The sequence below is a fragment of the Rhinolophus hipposideros genome (assembly GCF_964194185.1).
Source record: "Rhinolophus hipposideros genome assembly, chromosome: 17".
Lineage (NCBI taxonomy): Eukaryota > Metazoa > Chordata > Mammalia > Chiroptera > Rhinolophidae > Rhinolophus > Rhinolophus hipposideros.
Genome location: NC_138063.1, coordinates 19853364 through 19873311, shown reverse-complemented (window position 1 = coordinate 19873311; position 19948 = coordinate 19853364).

Sequence of the window (19948 nt, the reverse complement as noted above, 5' to 3'; positions counted from 1 at the left end):
CCCGGCCAAATACATCTACCCTCCCCTGTGTTGCTCAAAATCCTACCAAAGTTGTGACTCAGATAAAAAACCAGTTACAATATTAATAATGACAACGTTTCTTGTTTGTATTGTGCTTTCCAGATTTCATTAGCTTGTTCACTCTCCATGTCAGTTTCACAGTAGGCGGGCCAAGAATTATTTCTATTATTTCATAGATTGGGTCGTTGGGAGGGTCAAGGAGAGGAAGCAGGCTCTGGCCAGGGGTCAGGTGGCTTGGGTCCCGTCGTCATTCTGTCACTGTTGCTGTGGAAGAGAACAAATGACTCTTTCTCTGAACTTAGTTTCCTGATTTGAATGTATTTTGTAATTTATAAAATTCTTTGCCTTTAAATATGACATGTGTTATGTTAAAGGCAGAACTTTATGTACTGATTTGGAAGGGTCTCCAAGATAAGTTGCTAAGTACAAAGAGTAACATGTGCATTGTGGGTATAATGTGCTACTCCTTGAGTGTATTTGTGCATTGCCATCACTGGGAAAATATACACAGCGTGTTGTTGGCAGGGGTGGGGGAGGAGATGGCAATGGGGGGCGGCAGGGGGAGGAAGTCAAGGGGTGGGTGGGAGGCTGACTTTTTTCTATATTCCTTTCTACTTTTAATTTTCTACCATGTATAAACAAAATTTTAAAATAAAAATATTTTACATTGGCAGGATTAAGGTTTTCTTTTGGAGCCAATGGGATGATGTAAATGGCATGAAATGCTTTATGTGGATAAAAGGATTATTATCTGAGGGGGTTCCTTAAAGACTATTATCAGCCATAAGACTTGACAACATTGTGCACTGGGGAAATTATGGGCTTAGGAATTGAATAGATGTGAGTTAAACTTGGCTTCTGTTTTCTTATCTAAAAATTTGGGGGAGAGGGAGGGAATAACAGCTATTATGAGAAATAAAAGGAAAACATGAGATACCGGGTGCAACGTAGGGCATGCCCTTCTCCCTTTCCATGACCTGTGCCAGCAGGGCTCTGGAGAAACACAAAACTGTTCTGTTTCGAGTATGTTTTTTTTGTTTTAATTTTATTGGGGAATATTGGGGAACAGTGTGTTTCTCCAGGGCCCATCAGCTCCAAGTCGTTGTCCTTCAATCTAGTTGTGGAGGGCGCAGCTTAACTCCAAGTCCAGTCATCATTTTCAATCTTAGTTGCAGGGGGCGCAGCCCACCCTACTATGTGGGAATTGAACCAGCAACCTTGTTGTTGAGAGCATGCGCTCTAACCAACTGAGCCATCCAGCCACCCTCAAGTAAATTTTGACAGCAAAGAAGTTCTGTATGGCAGCACCATCTACTAGAAATACAATAGAAGCTACATATATAATTTTAGGTTTTCTAGTGGCCACATTAAAAAAAAAAAGCACAAACAGGTGACATTAATTTAAATAAGATATTTAAATTAACCCAATATATGTATAGTATAATCTTAGCATGTAATCAATATACAATTATTTCCGGGATATTTTACATTTATTTTCACAGCGTCTTTGAAATCGAGTGTGTATCTTACATTTACTGCACACCTCAGTTTGGACCAGCCTTACGTCATGTGATCAATAGTCACCTGGTCTAATAGCTGCCTTATTGGAGAAGGCAGCTGGTGGGTGTGGGCTCTTTGCCAGGGATGACACATAGAAGGCTCTAGATTGTCCAGGGGCCTGGGGCTGGAGCTTAAAGGAGAAAGGTGATGGAAGTAAGACCAGGTTTGCCCAGTCCAGGCTGTGGTTAGGTAACCAAAGCACAGAACATGCTTGAGTAAATAAACAGGGAGGTATGCTCTGCCCTGTGGGGCTCTCCTCCCACCACCCAAGGAAAGGACAAGTGCTTTCCCTGTTGTGGCGAAGTAGAAAAGGGAACTAGACAGGAGGCGAGCCCGGGAGACAGGGAAAAGACTGGGGGTCTCTTTGTGTGGCTTCCTGTTGCCCGCTCTTCTAGTCTCTCTTCCTTTCATCTGTTGGAGCCCAAAATACACATGCTCCTCCAGGCTTGTTTAGAGCGTTCTCTCCCCATGCTACACACTTCTCTCTTCTCATGGCATCAGATCCTTCCATGGGCTCACTCTCCAGCCTCTAGAGCAACCCGGAGCTTGAATCAGCTGCATTGAGTCCAGAATCTTCTTGACATCACTTGGGTCTTCCATCTCCTTCCTCCCCACACTTGTTTCTTCTCCTGTGTGCCCTTGTTCAGAAACTTGGGAACAAAATGAGACTCCTTTACTTCCCTCCACTTCCAAATCACCACCGAACCTTGTCAGTTCTATCTCTGGAATGTCCAGAGGTATTTCTCACTGAGTTGCTCTTCTATAGAAGCTCTTCTATAAAAGAGCTCATCCTTATTTGTTCTTCCGTATCTAACTTGACTCTTGCCCAATGCATTGTCTAGTTTGTACTCAGCATATCTTTCTAAAGCTTAAAGTCTATCCTGTGACTTGAATCCCCTACTAGACTGGGAGCCCTGTGAGGACACAACCATTATCCCCCCATGCTCAGACATGCATGGTTGGCAGCAGAGCCTGAGGGAGCGTTTGTGGGGTACCTGAATGCTAACTCCTCTGCCAGGCACTGTTGTTTTATGGGAATTATTTCTACTGTAGTTATCCGTGCAAAAGCCTTGTAAGTTATGTACTATTATTACTTATTTTCAATTCAAGACGTGGAAACCAAGACTAAGGGTCTCCAGGCGCTGACCTGAGGGGGATAAGGTTAGAGCTCTTAATAGGCCTTGCAGTCCAGGAAATTGGAAACTTATTTTGGGCTCTACACAGCCTGGCTGTCAAAGCTGCGTTTTTCATTATCCAAAGTCCAAACGTCAGACTTTCCTAAGGGACATGCTTATGACATCAAGTGAGAAACAGTGGTGGTCACCGTTGAGGGGGCAGAGTGAGGCTGCGGAAGGAGCTCCAACCCTAGAAAACGTGTGGGAAAGTGCTTAGCAGCCGTCACCATTATGCTCCTGATGGCCACAGGGGGAAAACTGAGTTTGAAGTTAGGAAGCCTTATGGTAGTCCAGACTTCCCTGCTAGGCAGCTTTGTGCCCTGGGCAAGTCCTTTTATTTCTCAGGCAATTGTCCAGCCTTCCTTACCACCTCCAGTCCAACTAAAACTAAATTTCTGGGAAAGGGTGCACATCTGTGTTTTCCAAGGTTCCCTAGGAGATTCCAGTGCTCAGGCAGGTTAGAACCAAAGGAAGAACGGGGGAACCTAGAGGTCTTGGATGCTTAGATAGGAGGGGGGTGCTCAAGGGGATAAAGGGTAAAGACGGGGAAGCCGTAAAGATAAAGGCAAGCTGGACCAAGTTGTAATTGTGATCTGCGTGGGGTTGGGATTCCCAGAGACTTGTCCCCTGGCCTGTGTGAACCTTCCCACCTACCAAGCCTACTTCTCACACCTGCCCCCCCATCTGGGCCCTTCCCCAACTGCACCAAACTCTCACCTTGATCTCAGTGCCCCCTGCTGACCTGTCTCTCCCACCTGCTGTCCTCCTGCACACCAATCCTCCTGATCACCCTGCAGGCAGAACTCCTTCAGTGTGAGTTGACACCTCACCCTCAGTACCACCCTTGTTCTAATTGTTCCATCCACGTGCATTCTGACTCTTGTGCATGTCTCCTGCTGAGAGAACTGGCTGGGGCAGAGTCCTGTGGTGCAAAGAACATGGGCTTTGGAGGCCCCACACCTGCAAGTGAATTGTCACTTATTAGCAACGTAACTTTGAGCCAATGATTAACCGTGGGGCCCAGACTGTTCCCTCATCCAGAAAATGGGAATAATATTACGTTCCTCTTTGGCTTGTGGTGAAGATAACATGAAGCAATGTGTAGACTCTCCTTGGAATACAGTAGATGATCAATAAATTCCTGCTGATTAACCAGGAAACCAGATAATCATTGCCATAAGTACAACTAAGAGCAGGGAGCACTTTCTTATTTTCTCTTTTTAAAACAGCCTACGGGGTTTTATTGGTTTCGTTTTGCAGATACAGAAAATGAGGTTCAGATAACTTATCAAGTACTTGAGGCACCCTATTCCTAAGAGTGGCTGCCATGAGGTCTTCTCACCTTAGATCCTCTGTTTTCTCTTTCATTGTTCCTTGAGTGGACATGACCGGTATAGTGACACTGTCAGCTGTTTTCGCTCTGCTCCAGGGCTGAGAGCAATTCTGGTTCAACAGGCTCTTTCGAGGGTGTCAAAGGTTCAGGAAGAAAAACCCAGAAAACCAATGAATCACTAAAGTAGCAACTAGTAAAAGTTTACTGTGCACACACCAAAAAGACAGTTTGCAACCTGGGAACACTCAAATCAAGACATGAGCCAATGTGGCTCAGAGATTTATTCTCATAAAGCAGCTTATATAGTGTTGAGGCAGTGACTGTTTATTCTTCACAGTGATTGGTTACAACATTAGAATTTTTCTTAAATCAAAGGGAATTGGCTAGTGGTGACCTCATAACAATTCTGGGGAACAATTTAAATTTTAGTTTATGATTTTCAGAGAGGCACAAGCGAGAAGTGACCGGGGACAAGTTAGCCTGACTTATCTTGCAAAATAAACCAAATTAAGTTTTCTTGTATATGTTACTGATTTTGTCTGCTCAGGGAATGTTCAAGTCTGGTCTTCATTCGTGTTTGATTTTCACAAGGGTCTTTTTGACAGCACTCAGTCTTGGGGAGCTTGGCTGGTGCTTCCCGCTGAAGGGCCTGTCATGATTGGCTGCAGGTTGTGGTGCTTTGGAACCGTGCTGGGCTGTGTCATGTTTTGATGTGTTCTCCTGGGTCATTCATTGCACGTGTGGTATTCCTGCTCATCATGGGGCAGCGGTGGGGCCAGACACACATACTCTGCCTTTTTCCTCTTGGTCCTTTCTGTGCCTGACATCCGGGCTGCCAGCAAGGTCTGGAACAGCCCGTGTTTTGTAAGCGGTGCAAGTTGTCTTAGGGCAAGTGTGGAGCTGAGGAGGGGAAGGCTGGAGGAGGGAGGCAGAGAAGGGGCAATGATACTTTTGGGACCTCTCTGGAAAGATATCGAGGAAACAGGATCTGCTTGTGCTTTGGCTCTGGCTAGTCTGAGGCCACATTGATGTGAGACCAACTGGAGGACCCAACTCTGAGTCAGCAGAACTTGGAAAGATCACTGTGGTTGTTTCTATGTCTTGGCCTTTTGCTTCAGCATGTGCATTTTATCTCCATTCCCCTTTGCAAATTCAGACCTTTATCCCCTCTCCTTTTATGTTTTTGTTGTCACAGATTGTCCCTACGTATGCTGTGAGTGTATTTCTGAGTGGCAGCAGCCATAAGAAAAGATACTGCCACTTGCAACAACATAGATAGATCCTGAGTTGATCATGCTAAGTGAAATAAGTCAGGCAGAAATAGTCGAGAACCATATGATTTCACTCATATGTGGCATATAAAACTGAGAGCAACAAAGGAACAAGACAAAGACACAGACACCAGTTTAGTGGTTACCAGAGGGTAAGGGGGGAGGGGAGGGTGGTAGAAGACGGTAAAGGGGATCAAATATATGGTGATGGAAGAAGAACTAACTCTGGGTGGTGAACACACAATACAATATATAGATGCGGTATTATAGAATTGTACACTTGAAACCTATATAGTTTTACTGACCAATGTCACCCCAATACATTTAATAAAAATAAACAAATAGTTAGAATACTAAAAAAAAAAAAAAAAGGACCACTGTGGGACCTCAGGGGCAGGAGACAGGTCTGGTGCTGGCTCTTGGCCTCTCTTCCCTTCAGGCCCTGACAAGAAACCAAGCTGCCTGTCCAGGCTGGGGCCTGGCTTCCTGGGTCAAGAGGAGGGAGCAGAGGAATTTTATGACACATTTTCAGCATTCACTGAATTGGATCCCTGGATTTTGGTCATAGCTGCAGAAGGATCTCATAGTTTCTTTTTTTTCTTCAAATTTATTCAGAATATAAAGATAATTCCACCTTTACAACCCCACCAGTGTCACCAGCCCATTCCATGGCTGTGTCACATGGTGCAGGGTGTCTGGTGGAAAGGAGGTACACCAGCTTTGGTTGGGGGCTCTCCCAACAGTTCAACTCACAAACTTCTGAGTCCCAGCTGAGGGGTACAGAGGGAAGAGCTCAGGGGCTCCCGGGTCCTTTTTCGTGCTGCCAGTCTCTGTGTTCTCAGGAGACAACAGCCTCTTTAGGGGAGACCCCCACCCCTGGGCTGGAAGCTATGGATACTAGAAGCTAAGAAAGGGGGAAATGCAGCCGATTCTTGGCTTGAGGGAGAGCTGAAAGGAGGGAGCCAGTGAATGACACTGAAAGGAGTGAGACGGGATCCAGAAATGTCTCCAAGGGCCCCTGAAGCCTGGGGCCTTGTCTCCCCACACCCTCCTGAAATACTGAGCTCTGGTCCGCTGAAAGTCTAGACAGTTTGCTTCATCTCCTCTGGCCTCCCCTTGCCCAGTTGGGCCAGCATTCTTTGGGAGGCCTTGTGTGCCTGGGCTCCTTCTGTCTTCAGCTCAGCCTCTCAGACAGCCTCTGGGCTGAAACAATGGCTGGTGAGAGCCAACGGCCTGGGACCTCTTTGAATGGGGAGGTGGAGCACAAAGAGGGGAAAGAGGAGGAAAGAAAAGAAGGCAGTCTGAGTTGGTGATTAAATTCATGTGTAGGGTCTGACTGCACAGAAATGCCCACCAAGACGCAGCCTCTAACCTCTCATGACTTGAGTTCAAAATGGTCAGCGGTAATCTGGACACAGGACAGGTGACTATATAGCCACCCACACTAGCAACTACTGTTCTTTTCATTCAATTTTCTTTTTCTTTTTTCCCCTGCTTTGTTTATTTTGTTCTTTAGATTCCACATATAAGCGAATCACATTGCATCTGTCTTTCTCTATCTGACATTCTCCACTTAACACAATATCCTCCAGGCCCATCCATGCTGCTGCAGATGGCAAGAACCCATTCCCTTCCACGGCTGAGCAATATTCCAATGTATATATGTACCACCTCCTCTTTATCTATTCATCCATCAACAGACACCCAGGCTGCTCCACATCTTGGCCACTATAAACAGTGCTGCAATGAACATAAGGATGTACACGTCCCCTTGAAGTAGCATTTTGGGTTTCTTCAGTTAAGTGCCCAGAAGTGGAATCACCGAGTCATTTTGTGTGTCTTGTTAGAGACCTTTTTATTTGTCTGCTTTAAGTTTTGCTACCACAGATAGGGAGATCTTGGAACTCCCCATTTTAACCATTTTTTAAGCCTACAGTTCTGTGGCATTAAGAACATTCACATTGTTGTGCAACCACCATCACCATCCATCTCCAGAATTTTTTTATCTTCCCAAACAGAAACTCTACATCCATTCAACAGTAACTTCCCATTTCCCCCTCCACCAGCCCCTGGCAGCTATCATTCTACTTTCTGTCTATGAATTTGACCACTCTAGGTACTCATATAAGAGGAATTATACAGTAGTTTTCTTTTGTGTTGGCCTTTCCTGGCTTCATCAGAGCAAGCAAACAAATGGGCAAGGGAGAGAGTGCCATTAACAGAGAGAATGAGAACAAGATGAAAGTCACAGTCTTTTGTAACCTTATTGCGGAAGTGACACTCCATCACTTTTGCCATATTCTATTCATTAGATGTGAGTCACTAGCTCCAGCCCACACCCAAGAGGAGGGGGTCTGTACCAGGAGGGGGATCCTGTGGGCCATCATACAACTGTGCCACCACAGGGACACTGAGATGAAAACAGTTACCCTGAGGGGGGATATGAGACACGATTGCAGTCTGCAGTGCAGTGTGGGAGTTTGGGAGCAGGTTCCTGACCAGCAAGGGGACGTGGAAGTCTCCTTGGATGAAGGGCCATCTACTCAGAGTCCTAGACAGTGAGATGACAGTCAGGCAACAAGATGGAGAAAGTTATTTTAAGCCAGGGAGCAACCTATGCAAAGGTCTGGAGCCAAGAGAGCTTGGGTTATTCAAGGAAAAGAGTTGTGTGTGACTGGGCATGAAGGTCAGAGAGGGGAGTGCCACCGATGAGGTTTAAAAGGAAGCAGATGTCAAAACAGAACATCTTTATGCCAGATGATGAAGTGTAGAGTTTTCCTAAGGAAACGGGAGGCCATTAGAATTTTGAGTAGGAGAGTGACACTGTCAGTCTTGTGTATTTGAAAGATCATTCTGGCTGCAGAATGGAGCCTGGCTGATACAATGATGGGTGGGGTGGAGTTTGGTGACACAGTCCAGTTAGCTAGTAATCCTCAACTTACACTTATTCAGCCAAGAGATGATTGTGGCCTAAACAATGGGGAAAGAGGGGGCGGGGGGGAGGAGGTCTGAGATTTCATTAAGGAGATAGAACTTACTTATGTGGAGGATGAGTGAGGATGAGAGAGTAGTGGAAAAAGATTCCTGAATTGGGTATCCTAGGGAGGGTGGCACTCATTAGAAAGGGGGACATGAGAGGAGAAAGTCCACCTGGTATCAAAGGCCCCAAGACTTAGTAGCTCAGATTCATCCATATTGGACAGGATGACATGGACGCCCAGAGGAATGTCCAGACTGGACCACAGGCATTCTATTTATTAGCCACACCAGATGGGAGTTCTCATTAGTTCTTTAATGAGAAAAGAATCTTCCTCTTCATAAATAACCTATATTATTCACTGTGCCTAGTTCTCATTATGGAGCATGGGCCAAATCATTTTCAACAGACCTGAGTTAAAATTCCCTTGAGAGACAATTATTGGTTATTATTGCCATTGGGTGGAATACTGATCCAAACGTTGCAGGCCAAATTTTGGTGCTACAGACAGGAAAAAGTCAGGTGAGAGTGCCATCTATAGAATTCCGTTCTAATGAGGCAGGTGATGGGGAACATTGAGACTTTGTTACAGTTAATTACAATCACTATTACTTACAAGTCTGTCACCCTGCTAGTTTGTGACCTCCACGGCGCAGCACCCCTGGCTTACTCACCTTTGTCACTGTGGCCTCTACCTCACCTGAGCTCTACCAATGTTTGCTGAGTGGATTCATTGCAGAAAAAGACTCTCAAGTGAGCACCTTAGCAAGGAAGAATAACTTGACTTTAAGATTCTACTATGAAGCGTAATTATCCAGTAAGACCTTATATCTGATCTGGGCTTCTGTCCTGAATTATAAATGATGTCAAAATTAAACATATCTATGGAAACAGAAATATTTTGCCACATAGTGACAGGAACCAATGTCTATAAAAAGCATAAAACTTTTATTCAGATGAGATAAAGAATAGAGTTGAATCTAAGGTATAGCATGGTCCTAATATATAATTTTGGCTATTATTTTCCTTATTTTCCTTGCTCTAGACTTGCCTAACAAATTAGGTCTGTAGTAAACTTTTTTTTTTAAATTGGGGAATATTGGGGAACAGTGTGTTTCTCCAGAGCTCATCAGCTCCAAGTCATTATCCTTCAATCTAGTTCTGGAGGTCGCAGCTCAGTTCCAAGTCCAATCATTGTTTTCAATCTTTAGTTGCAGGAGGCGCAGCCCACCATCCCATGCCATCCAATGTGGGAATTGAACCTGTAACCTTGTTGTGAGAACTCACACTCTAATCAACTGAGCCATCCTGCCACCCCTCCGGCAGCTCGTTTTCTTCAGTCTAGTTGCGGAGGGCGCAGCTCACTGGCCCATGTGGGACTCGAACAGGCAACCCTGTTGTTCAGAGCTCGTGCTCTAACCAACTGAGCCATCCAGCCGCCCCTGTAGCAAACTTTTTTCTCCACCACGTGACACCTCTCTTCTATCCTAGCTCTCTCCCAGCTTCAGGAAGTAGGTCCAAGTAAAGGAATTAGTCAGAAACAAAGGGTGTGAGGTGTTGGCTAGAAAGCTAGTGAATGTAAGAAGGGCATGTTTTCTGCAGGTGATTTTTACTACCAGGAGTTACTACATTAGACCACTCCTCTGCCTCCACTGGGGCTAAAGGACAGATGCCAGGCCAGGCTCCAGTGGAGACTGAGAGATGGCAACTTTGTCTACATTAAAGAAGAGGGAGGGAGGGTTCCTTTGTGTGTGGTCTCATTGGGAGCCCAGGTGCACAAGAATTTTCATTTGGATGACTCATTAGTCCAGGTGAGGCTGGGGAAGAATGCAGCCACGTCTCCCTTCTTTCCTGAGGAATGTGCTTGCTCTGGGCTGACAGGCCTCCCCAAGAATGACAGGCAAAGAGTCAATTACATAGGATGTTTTGAGACTATAAACAATCCTCACTTTACACAAACACTCAAGCAAATCAAACCTAATTGTTCCCCTGGCCTGGACCCAAGGCAGCAGTTTGGACTTACCCACTTCTTGGACTAATCTGGAATGACTTCCCTCTCTCTATTTTTGCCCTCACTCCACCACATACTCTAGAATCGAGAGCCTTGACACTGTTGGCCTTATGGGTTGGATATTCTTTGTTGTGGGTGGCTGTCCTGTGCATTATGGGATGCCTCTACCCACCAGAAGCCAACAGTACCTCTTGAGTTGTGATAACGACAAGTGTCTTCAGACATTGCCAAATGTCCTCTGGGGGACAAAACTGGCTGCAGCCGAGAACCTCTGATTTAAGGTGTAGATACTTAAAGACTTTAATGCCATGTGTCAAAGTTTCAAAGTTGAAACTAGTGGCCCGATTTTGATTAAAGATCAAATTCAGAATGAGAAAATGGCAACGGGGTCTCGCAAGTGGTGTGTCGAATGAACCATGTTGAGAATAGTTCTACAGTGAACTGTATGTTGTTTTGGGTACTCTTCCCTGTGAGGTATAGTCCATCAGGGAGGCCTCCTGTGCCAAGGGGACCATGTGTTATGGATTGTAAATGGGCAAGCGGTACATCCTGTGTCCTCCAAAGACCCAGAGCAGGCTCTGTTCATTGTAGACATTCTTGCATTTAATGGGTCATCTTGCATGTCATGGTTCCAACTTTGCCACTTCCCCTCTCTGGGTCTTGCTTTTCTTATGTATAATGTGAGAGAGCTGGCCAAGGGAACGTCTAAGTTGACTTCCAGCTTTGACATTCTCTAGTTCCTGATAAGGTCATTGCTCTTTTGATTTTTTAAATTGTGGTATAATGGACATACATTATATTCATTTCTGCCGCATAATATAATTTGAAATTTGTATATATATTGCAAAATCATCACCATAATAAATCTAGTTAACATCTGTTACTATACATAGTTACAGAAATTTTTATCTTGTGATGAGAACTTTTAAGATTTCGTCTCTTAGCAGCTTTCAAATACGCAATACAGTATTATTAACTACAGTCATCACAGTACATTATACACTAATGACTAATTTATTTTATATCTTTTGTCTGCCTTCACTCATTTCGCCCACCCACTACATTCTTCCCTCTGGCAACTACCAATCTGTTCTCTGTATCTATGAGCTTTTTGGGTTGTTGTTAGGTTCCATGTACAAGTGAAATCAGAAGGCATTTGTCTTTCTCTGTCTAATTTATTTCACGTAGCCTAATGCCCTCAAGATCCATCCATGCTGCTGCAAATGGCAAGATTTTATTCTGTTTTATTGCAAAGTACTATTCCATTGTGTGCACATGCACATGCACACATATGCATATGTATATATGTCACACCTTCTTTATCCATCCATCCATGGATGGGCACTTAAGTTGTTTCCATATCTTGGCTATTGTAAATAATGCTGCAATGAACATGGGGTTTCTATATCTTTTCAAGTTAGTGGTTTCATTTTCTCCGCATAAATACACAGAAGTGGAATTTCCTAGGTCATATGGTAGTTCTATTTTTAATTTTTTGAGGAACCTCCATACTTTTTCCTTAGTGTCTGCACCAATTTATATCCACACAATGCACAAGGGTTCCCTTCTCCACATTCTCACCAACACCTGTTATTTCTTGTCTTTTTGATAATAGTCATTATAACAGGTGTGAGGTGATATCTCATTGTGGTTTTGATTTGCATTTCCCTGATAATTAGTGATATTGACCATCTTTTCACATACCTGTTGGCCATTGTCCACAGTTCTCAAGCAGCCTTCGACATGCATTCATTGTAGGCATGCAGAAAACATTACAGACAGATGGTGTCCTCTAAGAACTCACAATCCAGGGGCATAAACCATTAAGGATTTGGGGTCAGACTCCAAGAATCTGGAGCAGGACATGATTTCTTTAATATGACACCAAAAGCACAAGTGACAAAAAGAAAATAGATATATTGGACATTATTAAAATTAAAATCTTTTGTGCCTCAAAGGTCACTATCAAGAAAGTAAAAAGATAATCCAGTCAATAGGAGAAATATTTTCACACAAAAACGTGTACACGAACATTCATAGCAGCATTATTCATAATAGCCAAAAATGGCAATAAGCCAAATGCCCATCAGCGGACGAATGGATAAATCAAATGTGAAATAGCCGAGCAATTGGGTGCTATTCAGCCATAAAAAAAGAATGAAGTACATGCTACAACATGGATGGACTTTGGAAACATCATGCTAAGTATAAGAAATCAGGCACAAAATGCCACATATTGTATGATTCCATTTAAATATAATGTTCAGAATAGGCTAGTCCATAGAGACACAAAGTAAATTAGTGGCTGCAGAGCCTGAGGGGGAGGAGAAAATGGGGAGTAACTGCCAATGAGTACATGGTTTCATTTTGGGCTGATGAAAATGTTCTGGAACTAAATGGTGGTGGTTGCACAACCTTGTGAATATACCCCAAATCTCTGAATTTTATATTTTAAAAGGGTGAATTTTGTGGTATGTGAATGACACCTCAATGAAAAAGGAAGTGTAGTTATCAAGTGGTACCTGTCTCTCCCTGCCTGCCACACCTCTCCATTCCTTCCTTAGTGTTTTTTATCTGCATTACTTTAAGCCAAGTGTCTCTGTTCTGTATTTTGCTGTTGATAATTGTAAAATAAAATTTGTGGTTGTTACATTTCAACTTGTTATTTCAGTTCATTTTTCTGTGGATGAAAAAGAGGCCACATGCTAAACTTGACAAGCTCAGGGGAGGCCAGCGTGACGAGCCTTACAAGTTCAGAGCCCAAAAGTAACCACATAGGATGGTCTGAATGTAAAAATGCCTAACTAAAAGCAAGTCACGGCATCCTAGGCCTGCGCCTTCCTTGACTAAGGTCAATCTTTACCTTAAGTGAGTCTGTCTGTTGTCTTTTTGCACCTAGGATAACATAGCTTGAAATGTCAGAGTATTCTTCTTTCCCAGATACCCTCAAAGCACAACCACAGCACCAGCGCACAAAACCACAGAACCCCTCACTGTTATCTTATCCCCCACACACCATTTCTATGTGCTATAAATGTGAATTATTAACTATCCTGTACCCATCAAAAAGTATGTTTTTCCATTTTGCTTTTCATGAAATCCCAGAGATTTCCCCCCTTTGCTTTGTGGAGGGAAAAGGGGCCATATGATAAACCTGACAAGCTCAGGAGACTGAAAATAACCACATAGGATGGCGTGAACATAAAAATTCCTAACTAAGGTGGGCCATGGCAGGACATCACCTCTTTAGCCTGAAGCTTCCTTGATAAGATCGATTTTTACAGTAAGTGACCCCGTCTATTATCTTATTGCACCTAAGATCACATCCTTGGAATGTCAGTAATCCCTTTTTTTGGACCAGAGCGGTGACACTACAGAATCCCACATTGTTATTCTTGTCTCCTGATTACCATCTCTATGTGCTGTAAAAAGTGAACTATTAACTATCCTGTACCCACCTATGTAGAAGAAGTACGGGTCTCTCCAATTCGCTTTTATCCAATCCCAGAGATTTCCCCACTTTGCTTTCTCCCACCCCCTTAATCTACCACCAATGGATTTCATGTAACCCTTCTTACATCTCCTCCTTTGATAAGCTGCAAAACTGCCATTTTCTGGAGCATTTTCTCAATCCATTGAGATTTTGTTTCCAGGCAAATGTTGTCAGTTTGGCTCAAATAAACATAAAAATTTTCTACAAGTTAGGACGTTTCTTATGTCAACATTTCTATCCTTTCAAAATCTTACTGAACATATAATGCTGGCATATGAAAGATTTGTTGTCTCTAAGTTATGTATCATCTATAAATGGGATGTGTTTATTTTTCACAAAGACACTGATTAAAAAGCATCAAATAGGAATTGTTCATGGACAGACTGAGGCATTTTGCCTTAATAAAGTGTTTTTTTGGAAATTAAAACAATCCTATAGTATGTATGTGATCATTTTATTATCTGAAGTGATTGGGACTTCAAGTCGGTGTTAGTGGTTTCTGCTCTCATTCTCGGTGGCTTATTTCCTTGCATATTTTGGATTTTTGATTGTAAATTCATGTTTTGCTGGGTTTCATCTGTAAGATTCTTGTGTGATCTCTGGAGAACAGTACTGTATTTGAATCTCATAGTGCTTTCAGCCTGAGCTGTTAGTCTCTTACCTGGGTGAGGTGGGTGCTTAGTGGGTCATGCAGGTAGTATAAACTTGAATCCCAAATCTAGATAAAGGCAGGGCCCTCGTTATAAATTGTCAGGGGAGATATATTTTTATCCAGAGCCTTGGATAAGACAGATAAACTACTTATTATCTCTTGGCAAGTCGAGATCCCACCCCCCACCCACCCCATATTCCTTTAATTGAGGGCATAAGCCTTAGAAAGTCTTGGTTCTAAGTGGAAATAATAGTTCCACTGCATGCTGCCTCAGACCCAGTTCCTGTCTCTGTTGATGGCCATCAAATCCAAAGCTCTTGGGTATCAAAACTGGCAGCAACCCATCTCACCTCCACTCCATCCAGAGCAGTCAAAGAATCAGCTACACCTTCCTTCTTTGGTTTTAGTTTTCTTTCTGTTTCTTTTTGGCTTCAGGAATTTCCTTTCTGTAGTAAAATCTCAGTTAATGCATTTGAAAGGATATTCAGTATCTTCAATCTAGCATTTCTAGGTATTTTTTATAGCAGGAAGGTGTGGTGTTGTGATTTACAGTAAGTACATATTTTGGTCTGCCTCCAAATTTCCTGGCTTATAGCTCTCAAAACCTTTGGAATTTCCCCGAGCAGTAAGAGAAATAGGAGGATCCTTTGCTATGGTATTTGGTCTCTTGTCTTCACTTCCTGAAATCGCTTCAGAGCCATAGAGGTAGATGGGTGTCTTGTTATGCATAACTATTCCCTTTCGATCACAACTGGGTGTATGTTAATGAAATGACTTCTAGAATTCTCCTAAAGATTGGGGTGTGCTGGAATTGGGGTATGCTGGTTGTGTGTGTCGGGAATGGAGGCAGTCTGGGTTGAGGTGAGAGGAGGGGTGGGGAGGTGGGGGAGTCCAGTTACCAGCGGAACCAACCATGAAGAGAGGGTTGGAATTTTCATTCGTGGTTACCTCCCCCACAACCACTGGCCAATGATTTAATCAACTATATCTATATAACGAAGACTTCATTAAAATCTAAAAAAGAGGAGTTGGTGAACCAGAACGTTTTCATGTGCCTCTGTGCTGGCTCCAAACTCCACCAGGACAGAAGCTCCTTTGTTTGGGACCCTGCCCTGTATGTCTCCTTGTCTGGCTGTTGATTCATATCCTTTGTAATGAACCAGTAATCTAGTGAGTAGATGGGTTTCTCTGAATTCTGTGAGCTGCTCTAGCAAATTAATCAAAATCAAGGAGAGGGTTATGGGAACCTCTGATTCATAGACAGTCAGTCAGAAGTACAAGTGAAGACCTGGACTTGTGATTGGCATCCTAAGTTGGAGGAGGTAGTGGGACGCTCCAATTTGTAGCTGGTCAGTCAGAAGCACAGGTAACAATCTGGATTTGCAATTGTCTTCTGAAGTGGAGAGGTCTCGTGGGACTAAGTCTCTAACCCATGGTACCTGATGGCTATGGGTAGATAGTGTTAGAATTGATTCAAATTGTAGGACACCCAGCTCATGTCAGAGCATTCATTGCTTGCTGGTGTGGGGGAATGTTGAAACTGGGGGCAGAACCTTTAGAAGGTGTTGACAAAAAACATCCAGCCTAAGAGAAAGCTTATAAGAGTTTCTTTGAGCCAAATCGACAACAATTGCCGGGAAGCAAAATCTCAACGGAGTGAGAAAATGCTCTGCAAAATGGCGGTTTGCAGTTTACTTTATACATTTAGAATCAAAGGAGGAGGAGGGTTACATGAGATTCATTGATGATAGACTAAGCGAGTGGAAGAAAGCAAAGCAGGAAAATCTCTGGGATTGGATAAAAAAAAAAAAAGGAGAGACAGGTACTTCTTTCACATAGGTGGAGGTACAGGATAGTTAATAGTTTACTTTTTACACCACATAGAGATGGTAATCAGGGGACAAGAATAATAATGAGGGATTCTGTAGTTTCCTGTTCTGGGCTGGAAAAAGGGATTACTGACATTCCAAGGATGTAATCTTAGGTGCAAAACGATAATAGACAGGTTCACTTAAGGTGAAGATTGACTTTATGAAGGAAGTTTCAGGTTAAGGATGTGACTTCCCCCATGGCCCACCTTAGTTAGGAATTTTAATGTTCATGCCATCCTATGTGGTTATTTTCAGTCTCCTGTCTGATCTTAGATAAGTTCCTTAATCTGTCTGAGTCTTGTTTTTCTTATTTATAAAATGAATACCCACCTTATGGTTTTAAGGACTGAATGAGAAAATACCGGGGGTGCCAGAAAAATATATACAAGCAACGGTCAACGTTGCTCAAGCAGTATTTTGCCATAATCAGAAGTGTCTGGGCACTACTTTGAGCACCTCTTGTAATGGCAGAAGTCAAACGTGACTTGTATTCACCTTTTGTTATCGGTATATACTGAGTATCACAATTTAAAACAGTTTTCCTTTCCTAAATGTGTACACATTTTTTGACACCCTCCATATAGTAGATACTCAATAAACGATAGCCATCTCATCAGCCAAATTCCATGTTAAGGGGATGAATTGCGCTTCTGTGAAGTTCCCAGTGTATATTGTGTTTGTCCTTCTATGGCCAGAGTCTAAGACCAAGCAGCTCTTATGATGCTAATAGCTGTATGGCCTCCTCTTGCGCAGGGGCCTTGCTAATCTTCTCTGTATCGTTCCAATTTTAGTATATGTGCTGCCGAAGCGAGCACTGGCCTTCTCTTAGGGAAGGCACCTCTATGTGCCTTCTGAGGCTGGAAACAACACAAAGGTCTTGGAACATTATCAACCAACTAAAAAGCTAAAATGAGAAGTCCAACACAGTGTCAAATAGCTACCTGGTTTTAGCAAAATCTATCCATAATCATGATGTTCTATCTTCATAGGGCTCAGTCTCCTGAGCTTATCAGGTTTAGCCTGTGGCCCCTTTTCCATCCACAAAAGTTTCTAAGTTTTGGAGTTAGCTTTACTACCAGAAGTGTATGTCTTATGATACAATTTCTCCCTATTAAACTGGCAAAGATTTAGCCAGGACATATGTGAGGGTGAGGTAAGAATTCATATGCTACTGATGGGAATCTAAATTGGTCCATCAATTCCTATGGGAATATGGCAATAGTTATCAAAATTGTGAGCATTTTTGTATGCCTTCTGTCCCAGTCATTCCATTTCTAGCAATTTATCTTATTGAAATCATTATGAAAGTGTGAGGTTTTAGCTACAAGGATGTTTATCATAGCATAGCATTTCCAAAAATTGTAAGCTATTTAAATATTCCAGGCAAGAAAACAAAAAAAGGAAAAAAAACAAGGAGAAAAGGGAAGCATTTATGTCAGGAAAGGAAAACTTTCTGAGAAATCCCCAGCAAACAAATGCTTAGGACTTCCTTCCACCCCTAGTTATACAAGACCCTGGAAAACAGAATTTTTATTTGGGTACAAAACCAAGGCTTTCTTACTAAGAAAGGAGGGATAACTGGATGCCATAGTATCTGTCTGTCTATATCTATCTATCTATCTATCTATCTATCTATCTATCTATCTATCTATCTATCTATCTATCTATATCTATCTACTGTCTCTCAGTGGTCAGTGTGTTCTTCACACATAAATGCCTTCAGTGCTCACTGGCTGCCATTGAGTTTGGGTATTTTCCATAGTGCCTAGGGCAACACTGGGCACATAATTAGTAGAAAGGAAAAATTCCTAGTGGAATGAATGAATGAATGAATGAATGAATGATTAACATCACCTCGAACAAATACAGAGTATTATGAGTCAGGCACTGTGGGGTGCTATGGAAATAGATAAGTGAGTTTTCACTAAATAAATAACTGAGTAATGAGAAAAAGTAAATTGCACTCTGGGTAGAGACCTGTGCTTTCAGGGATGTCAAGAAACATTAATTGATGGATGCTGTACCTGAGGCTTTACGTCTGGAATAGCAGCTGTGATACCCACAGCAGCAGCATTGCTCTGCTTCAATAGGTCCTATAATTTATCAACCTTCTTACGCATATGATCTCATTCCTCTGCCTCCCAGAAGACCTCTGAGATAAGCTGAGGAGACATTAAAATCCTCATTGTATATGCAAGGAAAGTGAGTCAGAAAGGCTCCACAAGCTTCTGATCAAAACCCATGATTCTATAGGGAGGGGCCCTAGGCCACTCCCAAGCCACTATTGTATTTTGTGGCATAACGTTCTAAAAAACTGAGTTGTATAACAATACTTAACGACAGGGAGATTGCACATACAAACCTGGATTTCTGGTTCCTCCTGACAAAATGGGAGATGTGATGTCCCTGAGTTCTCAATAATGGTTGTCACTTTAGATGAGGCATATGCTCTCCAGTTTTTTAATTTTCAGGACCTTCTGGCCTATGTTCCCTGAGGCATCACAATGAAGAGAGCAGACAGTAAAGAAACTATCGCCAGTGTAAGAAGGTATGTGGTTATAAGTAGCGTGAGAACCCCAAGTGTCCTATATTCCAAAGGATCAAAGACACATACAGGAGGAATGGTCACATTGACCACAGTTTTCTGTACACCCCTTTCTCCTTCAGGAATCTAGATGTTGTCCTTGACTCCTCTTTTCCTTTGGTAAATGGCAACTCCATTCTTACAGCTGTTTGGGCCCCAAACCTGGGAATCATTCTTTTTTTTTTTTTTTTAAATACATCTACTTATTTTTCAATTATAGTCGAATGATATCATTCCATATAATTTTGTATTAGTTTCAGGTATATAGCATAGTGGTTAGACATTTATATAATTTACGAAGTGATCCCCCTGGTTATTCTAGGACCCACAACCCTCACGCACTGTTGATGGGATTGCAAACTGGTGCAGCCACGATGGAAAATCACATGGAATTTCCTCAAAAAAAATGAAAACTAGAATCACCATATGACTCAGCAATTCCACTTCTGGGTATTTATCTGGGGTCATTCTTGACTCTGTCCTACCTTACTTGTAAAAGCCTTGGCTCTGCCTTAGGCATATATCCTGAAGCTGCCTGTTTCTACTGTCCTTGAGCAGACCACCATCGGCTCTTGCTTGGAACACTGGAGAGCCTCCTAATTGTTCTTCCTGCTTCCACAATTGCCCTGCTGCTGTCTATTCCCAAATGCTGCCATTCTCTTAAATATATATGTGAGATCATGTTCCTCTGCTCAAAACCCTCTTTAGTTTGCCATGTCACAAGGAGCAAATCCATTATTCTTAATGTGGGCCCAGGCTACTCCACTTTCATCCTACCTTTCTCCTCCACATTCATTCTATTTCAGCCATGCTGTCCTTAACCCCACTCTGCTGATCTTGTAATACAACAGTGTATTACTGCCTGGTGATTTCAGTTATCTAAGGCTGCACAGCAGTTCATCTTAAAACTTAGTGGCTTAAAACAATATTAATTATTTCTTATCTCTCATGGTTTCTGTGGGATGGAAAACCAGAAGCAGCTCAGCTGGGTAGTTGTAAG